The sequence below is a fragment of the Podarcis raffonei genome, chromosome 15, assembly GCF_027172205.1.
Source record: "Podarcis raffonei isolate rPodRaf1 chromosome 15, rPodRaf1.pri, whole genome shotgun sequence".
Classification (NCBI taxonomy): domain Eukaryota; kingdom Metazoa; phylum Chordata; class Lepidosauria; order Squamata; family Lacertidae; genus Podarcis; species Podarcis raffonei.
The window spans coordinates 33,883,459-33,906,876 of record NC_070616.1 but is presented as its reverse complement, the minus strand read 5'-3'; the positions used below and the strand labels follow the sequence as shown (position 1 = coordinate 33,906,876).

The 23,418-nt window shown below is 45.0% G+C and overlaps 1 protein-coding gene across 10 annotated transcripts in view; it reads right to left on the bottom strand.

Annotated features, from left to right (window-relative positions):
- Positions 1–23,418, bottom strand: part of PKNOX2 (PBX/knotted 1 homeobox 2) — a 439,557-nt gene that overhangs the window by 204,644 nt on the left and 211,495 nt on the right. The window contains exon 5 of one of the 10 annotated variants that reach the window (XM_053367525.1): positions 8,388–8,558. The exons of the other annotated variants lie outside the window; for them this stretch is intronic. The gene's annotated coding sequence lies outside the window, so the exon portion shown is untranslated. The remainder of the gene's footprint in view (positions 1–8,387; positions 8,559–23,418) is intronic. 10 annotated transcript variants of the gene reach the window in all.

Genomic DNA, 23,418 nt, shown 5'->3' with positions numbered 1-23,418 from the left:
ATCAGTGCATATTTCTCCTGATATACATTTTTTTTGTATGTAATTTTGCCCAATACACACATTTTGTATACAGCATTTCCCCCTCAATATAGTGCATGCTATTTTCACTAATATATGCATTTTTATGCAAACGTTAACCAAGTATATGCATTTTTGTAAAACTTGCTTGGCTGGAAAACTGCACTGTGGAATTCTGAGAAGTGCAAATTTTGAACGATGGCTGTGTTGGGGACAATGTGGATTTGGTAGGTTTGCATTTAAATGTAAATTGATTTGAATTTCTCCCCCATACTTCCCTACAGTTGACTTCCCTCTTTTGAGCCACTGCATTTTGGAGAGAGACAGAAGCCCTGTTGGGGCACTCACTTCCCTCAGGAGATGACAATCACCTGAAGTTGGGACATACTAACAAGCCACTCCTCTACAGCATGCCACATCCCATTTTTACCACCACCCACAAATGAACAACAACAACAACAACAACAACAACAACAACAACAACAACAACATAATTTATTATTTATACCTTGCCCATCTGGCTGAGTTTCCCCAGCCACTCTGGGCAGTTTCCAATCAAGTGTTAAAAACAATACAGCATTAAATATTAAAAACTTCCCTAAACAGGGCTGCCTTCAGATGTCTTTTAAAGAGAAGATAGCTGCTTATTTCCTTCACATCTGATGAGAGGGCATTCCACAGGGCGGGCGCCACTACCGAGAAGGCCCTCTGCCTGGTTCCCTGTAACCTCACTTCTCGCAATGAGGGAACTGCCAGAAGGCCCTCAGTGCTGGATCTCAGTGTCCGGGCTGGACGATGGGGGTGGAGACGCTCCTTCAGGTATACTGGACCGAGGCCATTTAGGGCTTTAAAGGTCAGCACCAACACTTTGAATTGTGCTCGGAAACGTATCAATCAAATTCCTCTCCTCCCCTGCAGAGCCATAGCTAGGTGATCTTGCGCCCCTGGCAGAACCATCTGATTGCTCCCCCCCTAGCCAGGGACAAACTGGCTCTTCTTTCTGCCTCTCCTCCAACCCACCCTCCCCCCGCACCCATTCAATTCCTCACACACTTCACCTTGCAATGAATTTTCTGTAACGAATTCTGATTCAAGGAAGCCACAACAGAGAGAGGACACCAAGATGGGGAAGGCTGACTTAGATGATGGTATACAGTCGTACCTCTTGTAACGTTCAGTTCAGGTTACGTCTTTTCAGGTTGCGTTCCGCGGCGACCCGGAAGTACCGGAAAGGGTTACTTCTGGGTTTCGCCGCTCGTGCATGTGCAGACGCTCAAAATGACATCACACGCATGCGCAGAAGCAGTGAATTGCAACCTGTGCACGTGCAGATGCGGATTGCGTTCAGCTCATGTTGCGAATGGGGCTCCGGAACAGATTCTGTTCGCAACAAGAGGTACCACTGTATAGGCGTCTCTCCACTTATGTGCAGGTTACTTTCTGGGCCCCTGCCTGCATAAGTGAAATCACATAACCCCCAGTTAATGGACATTGCCATTCAAATAGTGTGTGCACGCTCCGCCTCGATTATACAGGGCGGTGTTTACCTGACCGCCCCCCATATATTTTATTGAAGTTGGCACCCTTGAAGGAGGGTGTGTGAGAGGAGAGAGAGAAAAAAGTGACTCCAGGGTATGCAGGCTTTGAAGTTGGCAACTCCCTCCACCCCCCCCGGCGCCCGGAGAGGCAGTGAGGTGGGCTGGGCAGTGTCAGGGGCCGAGGCTAGCGGACCTTCCCAGACCTGACCCCAGCAATATCTGGGAGAGGCAGAGCTGGAGCCTCACGGCCAAACGGGATGGGGCATTGGGGCGTGTGCAGGCTCCTATGCCAGGCTGCCAGGAGGGCCAAGGAGCAAGGCGGCCACCTGGAAGGGCCAAGGGGGTGTGGCCTCTTCCCCGCCCTGCTTGGCTGCGGGCAGGAAGCGTTGGCTGGACAGGGCGCATGGCGGAGGGTCTCAGCAGCTGATTTTGCACCCCCCTGCCTGCGCCCCTGGTGGGGGCCCAGCTCACCACCCCAGCTATGGCCCTGCTCCCCTGTCCCCAATTCCATGGTGGCTCGGACTAGATCTTTCAGTGCAATGGCACCTGACTTGTGGAATACACCTCAACCCACTGAAGTCAGACAGGTCTCAATATTGTAACCATTACATCAGATGCTTCAAAACTGTTACAGTGGTACCTCTACTTATGAACGTGATCCGTTTCGGGGTGCCGTTCACACCCTGAAATGTCCGTAAGTAGAGCACCGCTACTGCGCATGCATGAAACGCTCAGATCGCTTTTGCGCGTGTGGCGAACCCAGAAGTAAACACCTCTGGGTTTGCCGCGTTCATAACCTGAAAAGCCGCAACATGAAGCAAACGTAACACGAGGTATGACTGTATTGTGATTTTTTACAGGCTTTTCCAGAACGATGGCTTGATTTGTGGGCAGTACCTGAATTCTCTGGAGAACTGCTGTTCCTGTTTTTGTCTTGATGCAGTTGATTGTCATTGCATGATATTTTGTAAAGTTTAGAGGTTTACAAATATTCCAAATAAATACCCCTCCCAAAAATGCAACAATAAGTTAATTCACTAGCAATTTCCTGCCCTTTCCTGACACCCCAAAGGCTTTCAGGTGGGGGCCTCACTCTCCCCTGTAATAGGGATTGCCTCAAGGGTTTTCGAGGCAAGACCCCACAAAGCACCATGTTAACACAAGCAAGAACTATGGTTGGAAACCTGTAGCCCTCCAAGTTCTGGACTGAAGGGTAATAATTCTGCCTTTGCTGGTCACACCAACCAGGCATTTTTGGCATGGGCTCTGCAGCGACCTCACTTGCTTGACTGGAAGAAGGAATGCAGTAGGTTTTGGAGACAGGGAGCCTTAGCCTTTGCCGAGTTTGTCAGGTAGAGAAATCAGCCCCTGCGTTATGTCTTCGTTTGCTGAACTGAAATCCACTAAGTTTTTAAAATGAAGATGTATTGCTGAAGCATTTTACACTAGACATTTGTTATTTCCCTAAAGAATGCGAATGACGCTGCACCTGCTCCTAAGCAGCTCAGGACCTGTTCTCCTCCCTCCTGCTGCAAGCAGACTGCTTTTCAGACTCCCTCTCTGATACTAAAGAGATGCTGTAAAAAGAGAGAGACTCTTTTCCTTGGGACCACTTCCATATGCTTCGCTTCAGTTTTAAACTGCATGTTAATTGTTCTGAATTAACAGCTCCAGCTGGAAAAAGCAAACAAGCAATTTGCAAACCTTAAGATAACACCCAACTTGTCTGATGTGATTTAAGTTCCAAGGGAAAGCTACCCTTCTTGGGTGGGTGGAGTTCAAACACCGTCAGGGTTTTTCTAGGCCTTTTAGACCTGGAAGATATCCTCAGACATGAAAGCGTGAGAAAGGGAGATAAATTAGAAGAAATCACACAATCTCATCAGCACACAAACTCTTAAGGGTCTCATAAGAGCACAAGTCCTGCTAGATCAGATTGGCCTCTTGCCTCCCACAGTAGCCACCGAGAAGAACACAAGGAGGACATGAACTTTAGGAAGAGCCTTCTTGTATCAGGCCAAAGGCTCATCTTGTACCAAGATGGCCAACCAACGCCTATAGGAAGCCTGCAAGCAGGACATGAATGCAACAGCATGAGGGGTTCGAATCCTGATTAAGTAAAGAACCATGTGTGACGTTAACATATGAGAGTGGTGGAGGTGAAATAGTTAAACAGGTTACCCAATCAGAACCCAGGGGGGTGGAGTCAGAGGGACTATAAAACCAGCTCTGGGAGGGGCGAAGGGGGGAGTTTGTTGGGATTTGGGTGGTTGGTTGGCGTGGGAGTGAATTGGGATAGAGTCTGTGGGTAGGTTGAGTTAGTGTAGCGAAATAAGCTGAGTCAGGAATAGTTAGGGGCTAGGCAGACAAGTAAATATCTGAGAGGTGGTTTAGCGAGTGAGAGCAGGTAGCGGACGTTATAGGTCTGGATAGGCACCCCATGATTGTAATTGACCGATACTGTTTTTGAAAGAGTTTTGGATTTGATATCCCGCTTTATCACTACCCGAAGGAGTCTCAAAGCGGCTAACATTCTCCTTTCCCTTCCTCCCCCACAACAAACACTCTGTGAGGTGAGTGAGGCTGAGAGACTTCAGAGAAGCGTGACTAGCCCAAGGTCACCCAGCAGCTGCATGTGGAGGAGTGGAGACACGAACCCGGTTCCCCAGATTACGAGTCCACCGCTCTTAACCACTACACCACACTGGCTCTCTTGTTAAACTGCAATAAATAAACAGACACTTGTTAAACTGCAATAAATAAACAGAGGTTTATGTTCCAATTCAATCCTGACTAGACTCAGTATTGCACCAGGTAGGGCCTGGGTGGTGGCAGCGAGAAATAAAGTGGTGGCACAGGGATCAATAGACGGTGAAACGTCCGGGGACCCTGTGTGATTGCCACAGCATTGGTTAGCCATAACCATGGCTAAGACCATGGTTAGCCACAAACATGGTTAGGGTTGGTGCTGACACACAACTCTTAAGCACAATTAATGCAAGAGGGGAAATTAACTCTGGGAAGGCAGCAGAGCTGGGTAGAGGATGTGCACCTCCAATTTGGTGTTTTCGTTGTTGTTGCTGCTGTATGCAGGAATAGTGTACCAGTGTTAGATTTATACTGGAACACTCGGGTTAAGAACTTTGCTTCAGGATGAGAACAGAAATTGTGCTCTGGTGGCGCGGCAGAAGCAGGAGGCCCCATTAGCTAAAGTAGTGCTTCAGGTTAAGAACAGTTTCAGGTTAAGAATGGACCTCTGGAACGAATTAAGTACTTAACCCGAGGTACCACTGTACCTGTTTGCGCTCACTTAAGCCAGGAATGGGGAAACTGTGGTCCTCTAGATATTGCTTGACTGCAACCTTAGAATCATAGAATCATAGAATCATAGAATCATAGAGTTGGAAGAGACCACAAGGGCCATCGAGTCCAACCCCCTGCCAAGCAGGAAACACCATCAGAGCACTCCTGACATATGGTTGTCAAGCCTCTGCTTAAAGACCTCCAAAGAAGGAGACTCCACCACACTCCTTGGCAGCAAATTCCACTGTCGAACAGCTCTTACTGTCAGGAAGTTCTTCCTAATGTTTAGGTGGAATCTTCTTTCTTGTAGTTTGGATCCATTGCTCCGTGTCCGCTTCTCTGGAGCAGCAGAAAACAACCTTTCTCCCTCCTCTATGTGACATCCTTTTATATATTTGAACATGGCTATCATATCACCCCTTAACCTCCTCTTCTCCAGGCTAAACATGCCCAGCTCCCTTAGCCGTTCCTCATAAGGCATCGTTTCCAGGCCTTTGACCATTTTGGTTGCCCTCCTCTGGACACGTTCCAGTTTGTCAATGTCCTTCTTGAACTGTGGTGCCCAGAACTGGACACAGTACTCCAGGTGAGGTCTGACCAGAGCAGAATACAGTGGCACTATTACTTCCCTTGATCTAGATGCTATACTCCTATTGATGCAGCCCAGAATTGCATTGGCTTTTTTAGCTGCCGCGTCACACTGTTGGCTCATGTCAAGTTTGTGGTCAACCAAGACTCCTAGATCCTTTTCACATGTAGTGCTCTCAAGCCAGGTGTCACCCATCTTGTATTTGTGCCTCTCATTTTTTTTGCCCAAGTGCAATACTTTACATTTCTCCCTGTTAAAATTCATCTTGTTTGTTTTGGCCCAGTTCTCTAATCTGTCAAGGTCGTTTTGAAGTGTGATCCTGTCCTCTGGGGTGTTAGCCACCCCTCCCAGTTTGGTGTCATCTGCAAATTTGATCAGGATGCCCTTGAGTCCATCATCCAAGTCGTTGATAAAGATGTTGAATAAGACCGGGCCCAAGACAGAACCCTGTGGCACCCCACTAGTCACTCTTCTCCAGGATGAAGAGGAACCATTGATGAGCACCCTTTGGGTTCGGTCAGTCAGCCAGTTACAAATCCACTGAGTGGTAGCATAGTCAAGACCGCATTTTACCAGCTTCTTTACAAGAATATCATGGGGCACCTTGTCAAATGCCTTGCTGAAATCAAGGTAGGCTACATCCACTGCGTTCCCTTCATCTACCAGGCTTGTAATTCTGTCAAAAAACGAGATCAGGTTAGTCTGACATGACTTATTTTTCAGAAATCCATGCTGACTATTGGTGATCACAGCATTCCTTTCTAGGTGCTCACAGACTGTTTGCTTAATGATCTGCTCCAGAATCTTCCCTGGTATTGATGTCAGACTGACTGGGCGGTAATTATTTGGGTCCTCTCTTTTCCCCTTTTTGAAAATAGGGACAACATTTGCCCTCCTCCAGTCTGCCGGGACTTCGCCTGTTCTCCAGGAATTCTCAAAGATGACTGCCAGTGGTTCTGAAATCACATCTGCCAGTTCTTTTAATACTCTTCAGCCCCAGCCTGAATTCCCAAGGGTCACAGATGATGTCCAGCAACATCAGGAGAGCCTCAGCTTTTCTATCCCTGACTTTGGCTGCAATTCTAATCTCACTTACCTGGGAGCAAACCCTACAAAAATTTAACAGGACTTACTTCTGGGTAGACACAGCTAGGAATGCACCGCAAAACTGGTAGCACTAAACCTGAAACTTCTTACTCCCCAAGGAAATGGGAAGAATAGTATATGATCTCATTCAGGGCCAGATTTAGGTTTGATGAGGCCCTAAGCTACTGAGGGTAATGCAGCCCTTTATATGTCCAGCTGTCCTTTGTCAACAACAAATTGTTGCTGTTTTTTGTGTGTTGAATATATGCTATATGGTAATTTATGCACCAAACAGGTATCTAAAGCCATTTGCACATAACAAAATAACCAGTCCATGCAGAATGTAGGCACCCTATACATAGAAATGAGCATACCAGTAATATTTTAGGGAGCAGGCTAGCAGGCGGGGCCCATGACTTACATCATATGAATGATTTTAGAGTGTTGTTTGTGTTGTACTTTTGTATTGTTTTATTGTTGTTAGCCGCCCTGAGCCCGGCTTCGGCTGGGGAGGGCGGGATATAAATAAAATTATTATTATTATTATTATTATTATTATTATTATTATTATTATTGGAGCCTACACTACACAAAACACTGTTGCTGTATGTAGGTTTTATTTGATTTGGTTTTTTTTAAATCTTATATTTTGGAAATGTACATCCAGGTTTTCTTTCCCTTTAATTTTTTTGGGGGCCCCAAGAGAGTGGGGTCCTAAGCTATAGCTTTTTGAGCTTATTTGCAAATCTGACACTGATCTCATTACATATGAAAAGTTGTCTATAAACAGTAACTGGAATTCCTTCCCACAGTAGATAGGAATGGGCAGCACCAGCCTGGATGGCTTTAGAAGGGGATTAGCCAGATTTATGGGGGATAAGGCTACCAGTGGCTACTGGCCACAATGGCTATGTTCCTGCTAATAATAATAATAATAATAATAATAATAATAATAATAATTTATTATTGGCTGGGTTTCCCCAGACACTCTGGGCGGCTTCCAACATAATGTTAAAATATTAAACATTAAAAGCTTCCCTAAACAGGGCTGCCTTCAGAGGTCTTCTAAAAGTCTGGTAGTTGTTCTTCTCTTTGACATCTGGTGGGAGGGCAGTCCACAGGGCGGACGCCACTACCGAGAAGGCCCTCTGCCTGGTTCCCTGTAACTTGGCTTCTCGCAGGGAGCGAACCGCCAGAAGGCCCTTGGCGCTGGACCTCAGTGTCCGGACAGAACGATGGGAGTGGAGACGCTCCTTCAGGTATACTGGGCAGAGGCTGTTTAGGGCTTTAAAGGTCAGCACCAACACTTTGAATTGTGCTTGGAAGTGTACTGGGAGCCAGTGTAGGTCTTTCAAGACCAGTGTTATGTGGTCTTGGCGGCCGCTCCCAGTCTCCAGTCTAGCTGCGGGCTTTTTGCAGGCATCTGGTTGGCCAGTGTGAGAACAGGATGCTGAAGGACCAATGGCCTGTTCCAGCCAGCTCTTCTTATGCTGGACCTTTCGGAAGCTTTAAAGGCCACAAATAACCTGGCTGAAATTCAGGCGCAAATCTATCCGAAGCAGCAGATTCCTCAGCATGCCCTGTGGTACAGACTAATCCCCCTCGGTGGAGAATTACAAGGACTTGGTTTTTCGGAAGATATCAGCAATCAGATATTTTATCTAATGCCACCTCAATTATTCAAATAATCCCAGCTTCTAAACTTGGGCACTGTTTAGGGAAAGTGGGTCCCTATTAAGTTGCAGCCATTTCCCCATCACGTCCAGCGTTCTGAACTTCACGTCTGATTACAAAATTTGCATTCAATTTAATTTTTTCCCCATCTGGAGTAAATGAATAATCTGAGTACCTACCTCAGCCTTAATTACATTTGTTAAATTAAGAACTGGAATATGAGAAATTTAAATGCAGGCAGTTCTGCAGCCAGACAAATGGCAGACTCGGCCAGCATCAGTGCCTGCCTATGTCTTCTGTTCCAATTTCTTTCCCATCTCTCTATAAGCCATGCATCAAAAAAATTACAACTGAAAAACAAAACAAAAAAATTCTTTATAAATGATGGAACAATAGATGATCTTTTGACATTTTTCAGCGCTGCTTGAAAGAGAATGCGATAAAACGTAATAAATTCATATACTTCCGCCTGTTTCTTGGCTTTGGCAGCTAGAATTTCCATCTCTTTATGCAGGATTCCTGGGGTGCAGAAATCCTTGATAATGCCAAACAATTCAACACTTTATTTTCTCTTTGCTCTGCACAACACAAAATATAGACCTCAAGCTGCCAGCTGCTGGAAGTGAAACCAGATGCCATATTACTTTTGCACATGGAAAAATCCTTGAAGCTCAGGGATGATAAGAGAACCCAGGACACACGACACACACACACACACAAACAGGGGGGTGGGGAGAGAGAGATTGGCACTTCTGCCCTGGGCCCTGGATCACCTAATCCTCCCCCCTTTACAAAACTTGATTTTTTAATTTTATTTTTATTTTTAAAAAGCTGTGAGCTGTATCCAACTAAACAAGTGCTTTGGGCCCCACATTCCCCCTGTGCACCCCTTAAATATGTTATGGGTTTCCCTCCAAAGCAGATGGGGGGCCGGGTACATGGAGAGAGGAGAGGGAGGTACCTCGCATGGTGCAGCCCAAAGTGCTTGAGCTAGAGGAATTGTTTTGTTGGATACTGCCCTTTGCTTACACAGCTGCTGAACGCAGTGCTGGTGAGACCCCAGTCGCCCACCTTTTTAATCTGACCAGAGGCCTGAATTTACATCTATCCCAGTGTTGGGGAACCTCCAGCCCACAGGCCTCATAAGTTTGGCCCCCCAGGCTTTTCAAACCACACCCACCTTTCAGACGTGGCAAAGTTCAAGCCTAAAACTAAATTAGGGTCGGCAAAAAGCGAAAATCTGGACAGAAAAGTTGTTGAGTGTTTTTTGGCAGTTGTTGAGCTTATATGGGGGGCTTTTGGGGGGGGATTCGCCAAAAAAATCAACACTTCTGACATGAGTTGCCATACGCCTGGGTTTTCCCTAATATTTTAACCAATTTTATGAAATTCCACCTGGACGCTACTTTCGACAGACATATGGCAACCCTAAACTAAACGCTCACAAGTTTTCTTTTGTAGCGGCATGGCTTCACATCTAGAGGTGCACTCTGTTGTCTCTTGAGACAGATGGATGCCTGCAAACTTTTTTTAGCTGTATTCTTGGAATCCCACCTTGGCTCACAAGGCCATCTACAGCAGGAATGTGGGAATGTTCAGGGAGGCAGGAGAGGATACATTGTTTATTAATATCCTCCCTAACTTTCACTAGCAAGTTCCTTTACTTAGCAGAGTTTCATATACCCCCTTTAATTGCACAGCGGAAAACTGGTTGCAGGCTTGTGTAAGCCTCTGACTATTAGGTTCCTAGTAAGTTCCACAGTGGGTGGCACTGTGGGTTAAACCACAGAGCCTAGGACTTGCCGATCAGAAGGTTGGCAGTTCGAATCCCCATGACGGGGCGAGTTCCCGTTGCTCGGTCCCTGCTCCTGCCAACCTAGCAGTTCAAAAGCACGTCAAAGTGCAAGTAGATAAATAGGTACCACACTGGCGGGAAGGTAAACGGCGTTTCCGTGAGCTGCTCTGGTTCACCAGAAGCGGCTTAGTTATGCTGGCCACATGACCCGGAAGCTGTACGCTGGCTCCCTCGGCCAATAAAGCGACATGAGCGCCGCAAGCCCAGAGTCGGCCACGACTAGACCTAATGGTCAGGGGTCCCTTTACCTTTAAGTTGCCTTATATCCTTCTTAAAAGAATAAACACACCACAATCTTGTGTAAAGTATTTAAAAGTAGTTTACTCGCATTCTGTTCACAGTTGGATCCCAGGAGGCAGACTTAGTTATAAAGTATGTACATGCAGATCTATACCATATGCGGATAATCCCAGTGTCCTCTGTTGACTGCAAACCAACAGAGCATTTCTAGCTAAAAGGCTGCTCCAACGACAGAGGAAGTCAAAGAGGAAGAGTGTGCAGTGTGCCTTGTCCTTTTGTTACCTGGACAGGTAAGGTCACGCCCACCTCTAGTCACATGCAAAGGAAGTATGTCCCAGCCAGAAGGAAACAGGAAGTTTTTGACTGGCTGGACCAAACATTCCCCCACATGTCCACTCTAGGAAAACAAGGAATGTTGTACTTGACTGAAGAAGAAGTTTGGATTTGATATCCCGCTTTATCACTACCCTAAGGAGTCTCAAAGCGGCTAACATTCTCCTTTCCCTTCCTCCCCCACAACAAACACTCTGTGAGGTGAGTGAGGCTGAGAGACTTCTCTGAAGTTCTCTGAAGTGGGACTAGCCCAAGGTCACCCAGCAGCTGAATGTGGAGGAGAGGAGGTGCGAACCCGGTTCACCAGATTACGAGTCTACCGCTCTTAACCATTACACCACACTGGCTCTCTTATGTATCACATCCCTCCAGACGTTGCTGGACTACAGCTCCCATAAGCCCTGACCATTGGCCCTGATGCCTGGGGCTGATGGGAGTCGGAGTCCAACAAAATCTGGAAGGTACCACATTAGCCACAAAGAATATAAAAGAGTGGACCATTCCAATGGCGTGCTTTCAAGGGTGCAAAGGCAGAGTGAAAGCAGGAAGCTCAGAATATTTCTTTCTTCCATGAATGCCATGGTCTGTCTATGAACATATTGTGCTCATTTTTTCTCTCCCCTTTTCGAAGAGCATGGAATTTGATTTATCGTCAGGGAAAAAAGAACCTGAGAAACAAGCAAGTGGACACATCCAGCATTTAGATTTACAGCCCAATGCTCCCATCTGCACCAACAGTAAATCGCCTCTATTGGTACATGGATTCTGGCAGAAAGAACGAAACCTGCCGCGTCGTAATCACCTGCATCAGGCTGGAGGAGCCTGTCATTATAACTTCAATCCCCCAGTCCTCCTGATTTACATGTATAAATAATCCTACTCACTGACATTCACCCTAGAGACTAATAATAGATTTTCTGTGGGAGCAGACTCAGAAAACATAAAATAAGAATGACACACACAGCAAGCTAGGGTAAGGAGACGGTGACAAAAGCCCAGGAGCAGCCCAGAGGGATGCGGAGGAATAAATGAATGGGCAACGGCACACATGCTCAGCACATACAGCCCATATGCAGCATTTATTGGTCGTTTCAGCTGTGCTGGACACTTGCACCCAGGGAGAAAGTCCTCTTTAAGTGGCAAGTGATGGTGTTAAGGCTGGTATGCTAAGATGGTGGAGGATCCAACTCAGTTTTACCTATGAATAGACTCACTGAAATTCATGGACATAACTTATTCATTTTCAACGAGTCTGCTCTCAGTAGCAGACCTTCCAAGTATCCCTATTTTCCAGGGAAAGTCTCGGATTTACAGAAGCCATCCCAGTTTCTGATTTGATCTTGGAATGTCCCCCCTTTTCCCTATTTTCATTGGAGAAATGTTGGAGGGTATGATAGGACATCCCTATTTTCATCAGAGAAATGTTCGATCATATGGAATAGAACGTCCCTATTTTCACTGGAGAAATGTTGGAAGGGATGTCTCTGTTTACATTGGAGAAATGTTGGAGGATATGGAATAGGATGCCCCTATTTTCATCAGAGAAATGTTGGTGGGTTATGGAGTTACGACTAGTATTGGCTGCAACCTATGGAAACTATTCTGTGGGTCTGAAACAGAGATCAGAGAAAGTCAACTTTTCCTTCCAGATAATTCAGTAATATGTTATCAACATGGTTTTCCTGGCACAAGTTATGTGCTTCCCCATTTGCTGAGAGTTTGTGATGATAGGGAAGATGGATCTAGAGGTTCAGAAAGGAATCAAATGCAAACATGGTTCAAACATGGAACTTCATTCATCACTGGGAGACTCTGCTCCTGGGACTTTCTGGCAGGAGAAATGAATTCACGGGATGCTATTCTGCCAAGTTCTGCTCAGATGGCATAAGGTGCAACCTGCTCCAGGTTGTCTGGCCCTTAACTGCAAGGTGTAACAATCAAACAACAACCCAGCAGAGAATAAGAAGCACTTTCTGTGCTTGCCTGAGAGGAAGCAGCAGCTGAGAGCGTAAAAGCTCTTCCAGGGGCTGCTGAGGCCAGAACTAGGAACCTTCTGGCGTGCAGGAGCCTCATGTAGTGAGCTATCAGAAATGCAGCCTGGAGCATCTACACAGGCAGCTGAGTACTCTCAGGCTTTGGAAAGGCCTTCCATTGGGCCCTCCTGGATGCAAAGTGTGAGCAAAATCACTTACAGTCGTACCTCGGGTTACAGACGCTTCAGGTTACATATGCTTCAGGTTACAGACTCCACTAACCCAGAAATAGTACCTCGGGTTAAGAACTTTGCTTCAGGATGAGAACAGAAATCGTGCGGTGGCGGCGCAGCGGCAGGCCCCATTAGCTAAAGTGGACCTCAGGTTATGAAGAGTTTCAGGTTAAGAACAGACATCTGGAACGAATTAAGTTCTTAATCTGAGGTACCACTTTATATAACACAGACACAGTCTCTGATAACACAGGAAAGTCCTGATAACACTTTGCTGAACAAACTGAACAAAAACAGTGTCTCCTTTGGGGAGAAAAGAAAAGAGAGGTTTTGTCTTTCAGTTCAGGCCTTGCACTGAGACGGAAGACATGCAACCAAATATACAGAGGGAAGTTCCCTCAGAACTACATTGCCAATCAGAACGTGTGCTACTTCACTGAAGATCATGACGCTCGGCCTGGTTGCTAAGCAACACTTCCATCTTTTCCCCTCTTGGCTAGTTGATGCTCACACTAAACAGAATTAACCCTTAATTTGCAAACTGGATGATCCTTGCTGTTGTACTTGCAAGGTAAAACGCCTCCTGTTTGGGTTGGGATCTTGTCTGGGCAACAAGGTATTTTGGGCTGTCTTGTACTTCTTCTGTAGGTTCCTCAGCACCAAATCCCTGTCTCGGTTCTTGGATCACCTCTGGAAGCTGTCTGAGGAGAGTATCTGTCTCCTCTCTTGAGAATCCTTGGAGATCTGGGGTTATCTCTACAAGGGCTCTAAGTATTCTTAGTTGTGGCCTTATGAAAACTGATGCTGGCCTAAGAAGAAGAAGGAGAATCAACTGATGCTAGTGTGGGTGTTCATGATGTTTCAGAGCAATTTTTTCTCCCTCATACAGTCAAGGGATGTATCTTCAAATATCAACCCACACACTGACTGGCCTTATCTTTTCTGTTTTCTGAGACACCCTTTCCTTAAAGAGTAATCCCCATCACCACTGCTCCAATAATGCTGGTACATTTCCAAATTTGGAAGCGCTCATCTCCTGAAGCTTAAAATCTTTCTGAAGTTCCATTAAAACTTTTTAATGCCAAAAAAAAAAGAACAAATTTTGCCTGCTGAGTGAGACCCAAGCTTCACGAGGTTCCTTTCTGTTTTGTTGTGGATTAACAGTTATTCTGCCAGCGGATAAATCGTCATGTTTTAGCAATGAGGTCCCTAGTGAGCCTGTTTAAAAATTAATTAGCAGTACGCAACAACATATTTGCAATGAATAGTAATTTTTTTCCTATGATCCCCTTTACCCAATCACCATTCTTCCAAATCATCGTTAGTATTTCCAGGGCCTGTATATATTTCTGCAAGGAAGCACCACAATGGTTCCTCTGGTATATTAATGGTTGAGAACGTTGGATCAGCCCAGTACAGCTGGTTACTACTCTGACCTCCTAAGAGAGTGTGCAGATCATTTCAGTAAGACAACTGGTACAATTTATGGCTAACGTGACATTAGCTCTGATTAAGCTTGCTGCATAAAATGATAACTAAACAAAAAACAGTAGGGAAGGCAGAGAAGAGGGAAGCTGTTTCCCCAACTATTCAACTTCTCTGCGGTTATCTGGTGAAAGGGACAAGACCAGAACCCTATTCAGATGACTGGCTCACAAGGTATATCAACATTCTAGTGGGAATGGGCCAACTAGCCAGGCCCCTGATACCAAATACTCTGACTTGGCCTACCTGCTGACATTAATATGCAGAGTACAAAAGTTGCATGTACAGCTGTACCCATGAAATCATCCGGACGAAGCCGAACCCTGATCACATACTCTCCAACATTTCTCAGATGAAAATAGGGATATAATCATAATAATTTTATTCTTTATACCCCGCCCATCTGACTGAGTTGCCCTAGCCACTCTGGGCGGCTTCCGACATATATTTTAAAAATAATAAAACATTAAACAACTTTGTTAGATAGGCCTGCCATCAGATGTCTTCTAAAGGTTGTATGGTTACTTATCGCCTTGGCTCAGGAATTGCATAAGTCCATGCCCTCTAACATGATGAAAAGAAGAAGTCCTACCATACCCTCCAACACTTCTGTGATGTAAATATGGACATCCAAAGGAAAAGTGGTACATTCCAGGATCAAATCAGAAAGGAATGACTTCTGTAAATCCAGGACAGACAGACCCTGGAAAATAGGGACACTTGGAGGGTCTGTTCAAATAAGGGCTTCCTTTTTGCAGATATTCATGTGTCGGAAGCATGGTGAGACAGAGTGGGCAATCTGCTAGCTGATGTAGTCCCATTTATGTGCTGGTAGAATGTATGAATAGAGCTCTGATCACAGTTGCTTGTAGTCTAGTCAATTGCACCCTCAGAGGAGAAAGTTCAAGGCCTTTAGGAATACCTCCCCATTCAAGAAAAACAAACACCATTACCTGTACTGCTGGATAAGTGTTTAATGGTTATTGTATTCATATTCGTTAAAAAACCAATACAATTGGGCTACTCTCAAATATAGTTTCTTTGGACCTCTTGTAGGGTGGACTAAACTCGGCTCCAATTTTATGAAATATCCTATTATCCTGGAGACTATTAAAGCACCTATAAAAATTTGGATGAATATAAATAAAAATAATAAGGATGACCCCTATCAGAATGAGAAATTAACAATATGGGCCAACCCAAAATTAAAAATTGGAAATCAAGTAATAATTTGGCAAAATTGGATGAAAAAAGATATTTTGACATTGAATCAATTAATTGATGAAAATTACAAATTTGTGGAATATAAGACTTTGCAAGTAAAATATGGATTAACCAGTGAAACGCAATGGCAATACATCTAATTGAAACATACGTTGGAAAGGCAGTTTGGCCCTGACCCTATAGCGGCATCAGAAACACCCATGCTGCTACAAGATTTAATCACACCAGCATGATTTGATCACAATTAAAAACTGGTGTCTGTCTCAGCAGTTCTGTTCATACATTCTGATGACTAGTCTAGGTTACATCCTAAGTTACATCCTAAACACTAAGGTAGCCTATAAAACTAGTTTTGATGGGAAAACCTGTAAAGAAATTAAAAACTGAACACATCAAAGCTATATAATACGGGCTTCAAGTTTCTAAAAAGTGATCCATATAAAACTTAAGTCAATCAAAACTTGACTTTGGAAATGACTCCTCTGCATTTACATCTTTCCAACGTACCCATTGGATATGCATAGCACACATTTTATTACTCTGTGTGCAAAATAGGGCAGTGCATAAATCTAAAGAAAATAAAGCTTTGCTAAGGAGATCATTGTGGTCCTCATTTTGCCCTGCTCTACTGGACCTGTTCCATGGGGCAATCGGTTAGATCCAACTGCTTCCTGCCTTCCTTTGTGTCAACTCACATCAGGCCTGCCAAAACACAGGATCAGGCCAACTGAGGCATGAATCAGGTTTGCAGTGCCAGTCCTGTAGAGTCATCTGGAGTGCCAGAGGATAGGGGCCCAATGATGCAATACAAGCTACCGCATGGGTAGGAACGCAGGATGGATTTATTTATTTCACAAAACGTTCATCCTGCTTGACTGTGGATTGGGGCCTCTCCACCTCCCCGCCCTTCAAGGACTCTACAAGACAGCAAGATGGGCCTTAACTTGATTACCGTATTTTTCGCTCCATAAGATGCACTTTTTCCCTCCTAAAAAGTAAGGGGAAATGTGTGTGTCTCTTATGGAGCGAATGCAGGCAGGAGGCTCTGCTCAGCACTCCCTTTAAAGAGCCACGTGGAGCATGTGTGTGGCTCTTGGGGGCTTTTCCCTGAGGAGGGAGAAGGGCAGTGACGAGCTGCCCTTCTCCCTCCTCGGGGAAAAGCCTGCAAGTGCCGCACACACGCTCCACGCGGCTCGTGAAAGGGAGCACTGAGCAGAGCCTGGGATGCATACAGGCTCTGCTCAGCGCTCCCTTTAAAGAATATTATTTTTCTTGCATCCCCCCTCTAAAAACTAGGTGAGTCTTATGGTCAGGTGCGTCTTATGGAGCGAAAAATACGGTAAATTACAGGTGTAAATAACTGTTGCTTCCAACCAAATCATAACATAGATTTATATCCTGCCCTACTCCAAGGAGCTTGGAGGGCTGCGCATGATTTTTGCACACACCCCACAGCAGCCGCCAATTTCCCATTTTGTGGTGCAGATTAGGCTGAGGAAAAGGGTGAACATATGAAGCTGCCTTCTACTGAGTATGACAATTGATTTATCTAACTGAGTGGAAATGGCTCTTCAAGGTTTCAGCAAGTAGCCTTTTCTACCAGGGGCGCTGACTTGGGCCCTAGACTGTGGGTGCTCAGTGGTTTGCACAATGTGACATGATGTCATGATGTCACGTCACACATTGTGCATGCTGCTTGGCCTCTGCCCACTGCCGCCGCTTTCTGGCACCATGGAGGAGTCGGGGTCTCTGCCTCTGTCGCAGGACCTCTGTTGAGGCCTGCTGCAGCCACACCCCGGGGGCCACACTGGGCCCCAACAGAGGCCCTGCGGTGGAGGCGGAGGCCCTGGCCCAGTCTTCGCTGTAGCTCTGGAGAGTCGGTGTTAAGGCAGTGGTGGTGCAGGCCGGGAAAATTTTGTGGGTGCCCAGAAAACTGGAGTTGGCGCCAGTGTTTTCCACTCCTATTTTGGAGGTGCCACGGACACTGGCAAACCAGCCAACAGTGGTACCTCAGGTTAAGTACTTAATTCGTTCCGGAGGTCCATTCTTAACCTGAAACTGTTCTTAACCTGAAGCACCACTTTAGCTCATGGGGCCTCCTGCTGCGGCCGCCACGCAGGAGCACAATTTCTGTTCTCATCCTGAAGCAATGTTCTTAACCTGAGGTACTATTTCTGGGTTAGCGGAGTCTGTAACCTGAAGTGTATGTAACCTGAAGCGTATGTAACCCAAGGTACCACTGTACTTACATCTTTAGCATCCGCCCTTGCCCGCTTTTGGATTGGAATCTCAACGGAGTAATTCAGTAGCAGAATTAAGCGCTTACCAAAAATGTCCATTTAACTCCCAACACCAGTATTTAAAGCCGTTTCGTTTTTTAAAAAGAAAAGAAAATCTCTTGCTGCTGCTGGCAAGAACATATGACCACAACTAGCTTACACATTCTAGTAGCAACTAAATCCATCAAAGTGTCGGGTGTTAGCTAAGAAGGACAATGAGGTGAAAGGAAAAACATTTCCTACTCTGTAACATTCACGTACGTGAAATGGATGGCGGAGAATTCTTGGGGACATCTGGAAAGCATTAATTTTATGGTATGTTTCATATCACAGGCAGGTACTTTGAACTGAAAGCTGGTAGCAATCCTGCGTCCCCCCCTGGGTGGGCTGCAGTTCGCTCTTTCAATCTACACTGCATCAACATGATAAAGGGGTTAGGGACATGGCAATGACATATTCCAAACACAGCTTTCTGCCTCTGGGGAGAGAAGTTAAAAAAAAACAACACAAACAAATTACAAACAGCAGCAGTAAACAAAAAGAAAGTATTTAAGCCTTTCAGATTCCTCCCTCTCCACTGTGCGCATCACACCATTAACAGTTCCATCAGAAATTGTAAATGACTTGGATAAATTAAAGGGCTTAGCAGCTGCTAAGAGCAAAGCCACTGAAGATTCGTTTGTTTTGTGAATAAGTCAGTAAGGAATTCAAAGTGTATCTATAAGAACACAAGACCCACCTTCTTTGTGCAGTCTTCTGTGTATCTTCTGTTTCTGATATTGGCCCACAAGCAGGACATGAAAGCTAACAACCCTCAAGCGCTCTCTGCTCCCCCAAGCAGAGGTACACAGAGCATGAGGTCTCCATGGAGAGGTCATGGCTAAACAGTCATTGGATACAGGCTCTTTGGGGCTGGCGCAAGACATTTCGCTGTCTGGAGGGAAGTACAAGATGGCGCCCTCCTCCACTCTGCATATGGAAGCCAATTGGGCCGGCAGCTGAATCATACTTTGGTCACATCCACCACATATGCCTACAGCACTTTTCATGCCACAGTCACAACTTCCCCCAATAAATCCTGGGAACTGTGGTTTGGTAAGAGTACTGTGAATTGTCACTCTGTGAGGGGTCTCCTAACAATGCTCGGCACCCTCAATAACCTACAGTTCCCAGGATTCTTTGGAAGATACCTGGCTGTTAAAGTGGTATACATGGGCGTCTGGGGCTGGACTGAGGAGGAATGGTGGGAGCCATCCCCCCTTCTCCTGAACCTTCCCAAGGGCAGGAGGACAGTACAGTGGTGCCTCGCAAGACGAAATTAATTCGTTCCGCGAGTTTTGTCGTCTTGCGATTTTTTTCGTCTTGCGAAGCACGGTGTCGGGAAAGTTTTGGAAAAGCTTCAAAAATCACCAAAGTCTCAGAAAAACCTCAGAAAAGGCTACCACACCGCGTTCTATGAGTTGCTCCTCGAAGTCAAGTCGCAACTGTATTAATGGTGTTAAGAAAAAGGAAACAAACTTGCAAGACGTTTCCGCCTTGCGAAGCAAGCCCATAGGGAAAATCGTCTTGCGAAGCAGCTCAAAAAACAAAAAACCCTTTCATCTAGCGAGTTTTTTGTCTTGCGAGGCATTCGTCTTGCGAGGTACCACTGTATTGATTTAGAACAGTGGTTTGCAGAGGGGCATAGTCCAGAGGGGAGAAGCTGGGAAATACTGGGTGAGGAACAGCTAGAAGAGGGCACACCAGGAGAGAGACAGCTGGCAGATTCAGTGTCCGTGGACAGCATTCATGACCCCCCCCCCCGCCTAGGACTAGACGGGCTCTGAGAGTGATAGAACAGAAAGCGCATAGGCAACAAGCTCAGGTTACCTGACGTAGGAGTGACGTAGATCAAGGGGAACAGAGGGGGGTAAACCTTAACAGGGAGCAACACCATTTTTAGAGGGATATGCATTCCTTTGTCCCTCGCTGTGATTATTAAAGAAACTCTGGTAAGAACACTCTTTTTGTTTGATCTTCTTAATCACTGCCACCGGGGGAAGGATCTGATTCCCCGAAGTCTGACAGTGGGTTTCAAACGTATGTATACCTTCAGTGTTGGCAGTGGGGCAACTCCTCCAGCACACCTAGGAGCAGGACACTAGCTTGAGAGAGGTAGTGAAGGTTGCTGCCACACAGAGTTCTGTTCTACAGATCCAGCACCTGCCAACTAAGGCAGCTGTCACACTATGTCTAACGGAAGGGCTATCCGAGGCCTGTCCCTCCCCATAAGTTTGTTTCTTTTTCTTTCAAAATCATCTATGCTAGTGGTCATTCATGCATACTCAAATAAATAAATAAATCCCTTTTAAATATGTATGCAAAACAACCAATTCATTAACACTTATGATTGATAAGGATATATTTAAGTTATTACAGCTTAAATTTAACCTCAAAATATAATGTAAAATAATACAAACAAGACAGAAGAGGCATACGTACACATAAATCGGTTTGAGTGTCTATGTCTTTGTCATAAGCAGGAAAAGGTGGGTGTTTCATTATGAAGAAGAAATTTTGTGCACATATGTACATATAAATGTAAATATAAAAAATTAAAATAAAAAGGAAGAAATCTGGTCAACTTCCCTGCGACCTAGGAGTCTCACAGAGCAATTTCATTCATGTCTACTTAGAAGCAAGTCCCACTGAGTTCACTAGGACTTACTCCCTGGTAAGTTCACATATGTAGGATTGCAGCCTGATTTCCATAAATGTCAAAAGAAAGAAGAAAAAGGTAAAATGAGAAACAAGAACACAGTGGGGGCTGATGGTTTGTACTGAAGACATGATTGCCTCCTTTAGGGTCACTGATATTTCCAAACAGCAGGGACTTGGATGCCTGTAGATATATATTCTTGCAGAGAGGGCACAAGGCAAGGAGCTAGGAAGATCAGCTTTAGAGCAAGCAGTGAGGAAGATAAGCTGCTAAAACATCTGGAAAGTGGGGGAGGGGAACACTTGGGAATGTTCGACTTGAAGGATTTACTGGAAGCCTCATTATGGCCAATAGGGAAAATCCTCGGGGTTTCCTTAAATGTACACATGGTTATTGCTTGTCACGAAAAGATTTATTTCCCAGGGAAACGCTATAGAAAACTGATGAGAGATCCTGCTCTGAAGGTCATTAGACACACACACACTTCTCAGAAGGCTTGACAAGCATCTCCAGTATCACAAGAGCATACATCTGCAATCTAAATTTAATCTTCCAAGTTGTATGGCCGACTGAGGCAATGGTAAGGCCAGTGTGGGAGCTGTACTTCGCAAGAGGAAGAGATGAGCAAAATCCCAGACAACCCGTTACTTTTGGACATATGTACCACAGCGTTTCTTGCAGGAATAGATATTAAAGGAGTGGAGGTGGTGCAAGAAAAATAAAGTTGTAGTGGGGAGGTGTTGTGGAAACTGAGACTCTTCACCCTTGGCAAAGATGGTACCATTGTTGAAAGAGAGGGAGAAGGCATTTAACTTCAGATTTAATTAAAACAACACTTGCACCCTTCTTGTTTCTTGTAATGAAATTCTTGAATGCAGTGCATTCACTCTCAGTTTCTTCTCATATGCTCAGTCTTTCAACCAATATACTTATTTGCTCACTCAGTCTGGCAGAAGACAACTTATTTTAGATGAGCAAGAACACTGAACAGTTGTTCTGTTTGAAAAGAGCCAGCGATTGATTCCTACTTTGTTCATTCTTAGGAAACATATCACTCAAAGAATGCAAGTTCCTAAGCAAACTTTCTGTCTCAAAGTGTTTGTGACTCAACCAGAGGCCATGCTGGGGAAACTGGCTTGGTGTACGGAGTAGAGGGATTGTCTCTGCAGTTTGTTAGGTGTCTTTGGTTATCTCCTAATCTACCTCACAGGGCTGTTGTAAGGCTCAACAACAACAGCAACAATTCAATGTATATCCCACCATTCCTCTTGAAGAAGCCCAGCTTGGCAAACACAGCAGCAACAAAACAAGCATTCTGAAAACAGTCAAAGCATCCTAAAAGTAGTTGAAAACATTATCTCATCCAGTGATCCCAGGGTTGACAGGAACAGTATCATTCAACCATCAAATGCCCGAGTTAACAGGAATGTTTTCAAATTCTTCCTGTAAAAAATCAGTAACAACAGAGACAGGCACGGAGCGTTTTCCACAAATAGGAAACCACCACTGAAAAGGATATGTCATGATTCAACAGTAGCCAAGCAGCCTTTGGTGAGAGCCGGTTGAGCCATAAACATAAATAAGGGACACGTGTCACTCTTAAATTCAATGGAAATGCTAGCAGCCTACTCAGCAGGGGAGATGATAAAGCATAATGGAATACTGAAAGTGATATAAAAGGTTTAATTACTATTGATTCTATAGTGCCAACAATGTATTGTGCCTTATAGAGTACAAAACAACTCTGTGCCCCAAAGAGCTTGCAATTAGCTTTTCACGCAGTGACAGAGATGGAGGCATGAAGCTTCTTGTGTTTTTGCACAGTACTGACCTCCTTGTTGCTTCCCTCTCTGGGTAAGCAACAGTGACCCACGTGCTGTGAAACTAGGATACAGTCTCTGCTCCACCCAGCCACAATCCACTTCTGAAGGCAGCATAGCTTTCCTCCCACAGTGAACTCCTCCCAATGAAACCACTGCAAGCAGTCAGTTGATCCGGTATGGTGAATGAACATGATGCATTTAGGTTAGCTGAACTGCATCCAATGAAGAACACGAACACAGGCTGGCTGAACAAAACACATCCTATGAAAGCAATACATACACGGCTGACAAAATGTGATGAATTAAAACTACATTTCTGTTCAGTCAATAAACAGAAATGAAGCCATCCTTTGCAACTTACAGTTCTCTGAATTTTGCAAAGCAGTTCTCCAGCCATCTACAAAAATACTAGGGTGGAGTGTATGTATAAATGATAAATTAGTCAAAATAATATACAGGAATGTGTATATTGGCAAACATCCACACTAAAATGTTGGTAGAATTTTCGTAAATACTTCTTGTAAAAAATGCAAACTGGTATGAAAATGTGGTGGACTGAACTTAAGATTGGAAAATAATCAGAACTTGGGACAACATCAGAATCGGCAGATTTGCAAATCCCTCCTTTCAGACTGCATGTGTTGTGTCACTTGCTAAGTGAAGTTTTCAACATAATAAGCCAACCTCTGCTGGCATGTAGAACAAAAAGCAGCAATCTGTGTACTTTAGGAACTCCTCTTGTACTTTACAAGACGTCTGGCCTATAAAGTCCCACGCTTGGCCATTAATGATGTGTTAAAATATTTATATTAGCAAGGTCTAAACTTTAAAAGGTTTTTGCCTACCAAGATTAAGCCTATTGTCTAACAGCCAGAGCACATGTCAAAAACATAATATGGAGATCCGAGGGGAACGGCCTCCGTGCAGTGACTTAGCCCTGCTACGTTCATCTTATGGTACCTGACGCACAGCGTTTTCCAGGACGCATCAACCAACTGGTTGTGATAGTGTAGAAATGTTGACATGATAGGTGCTAGAAGATATGGCCCCAGGGATGGTGAGTTATC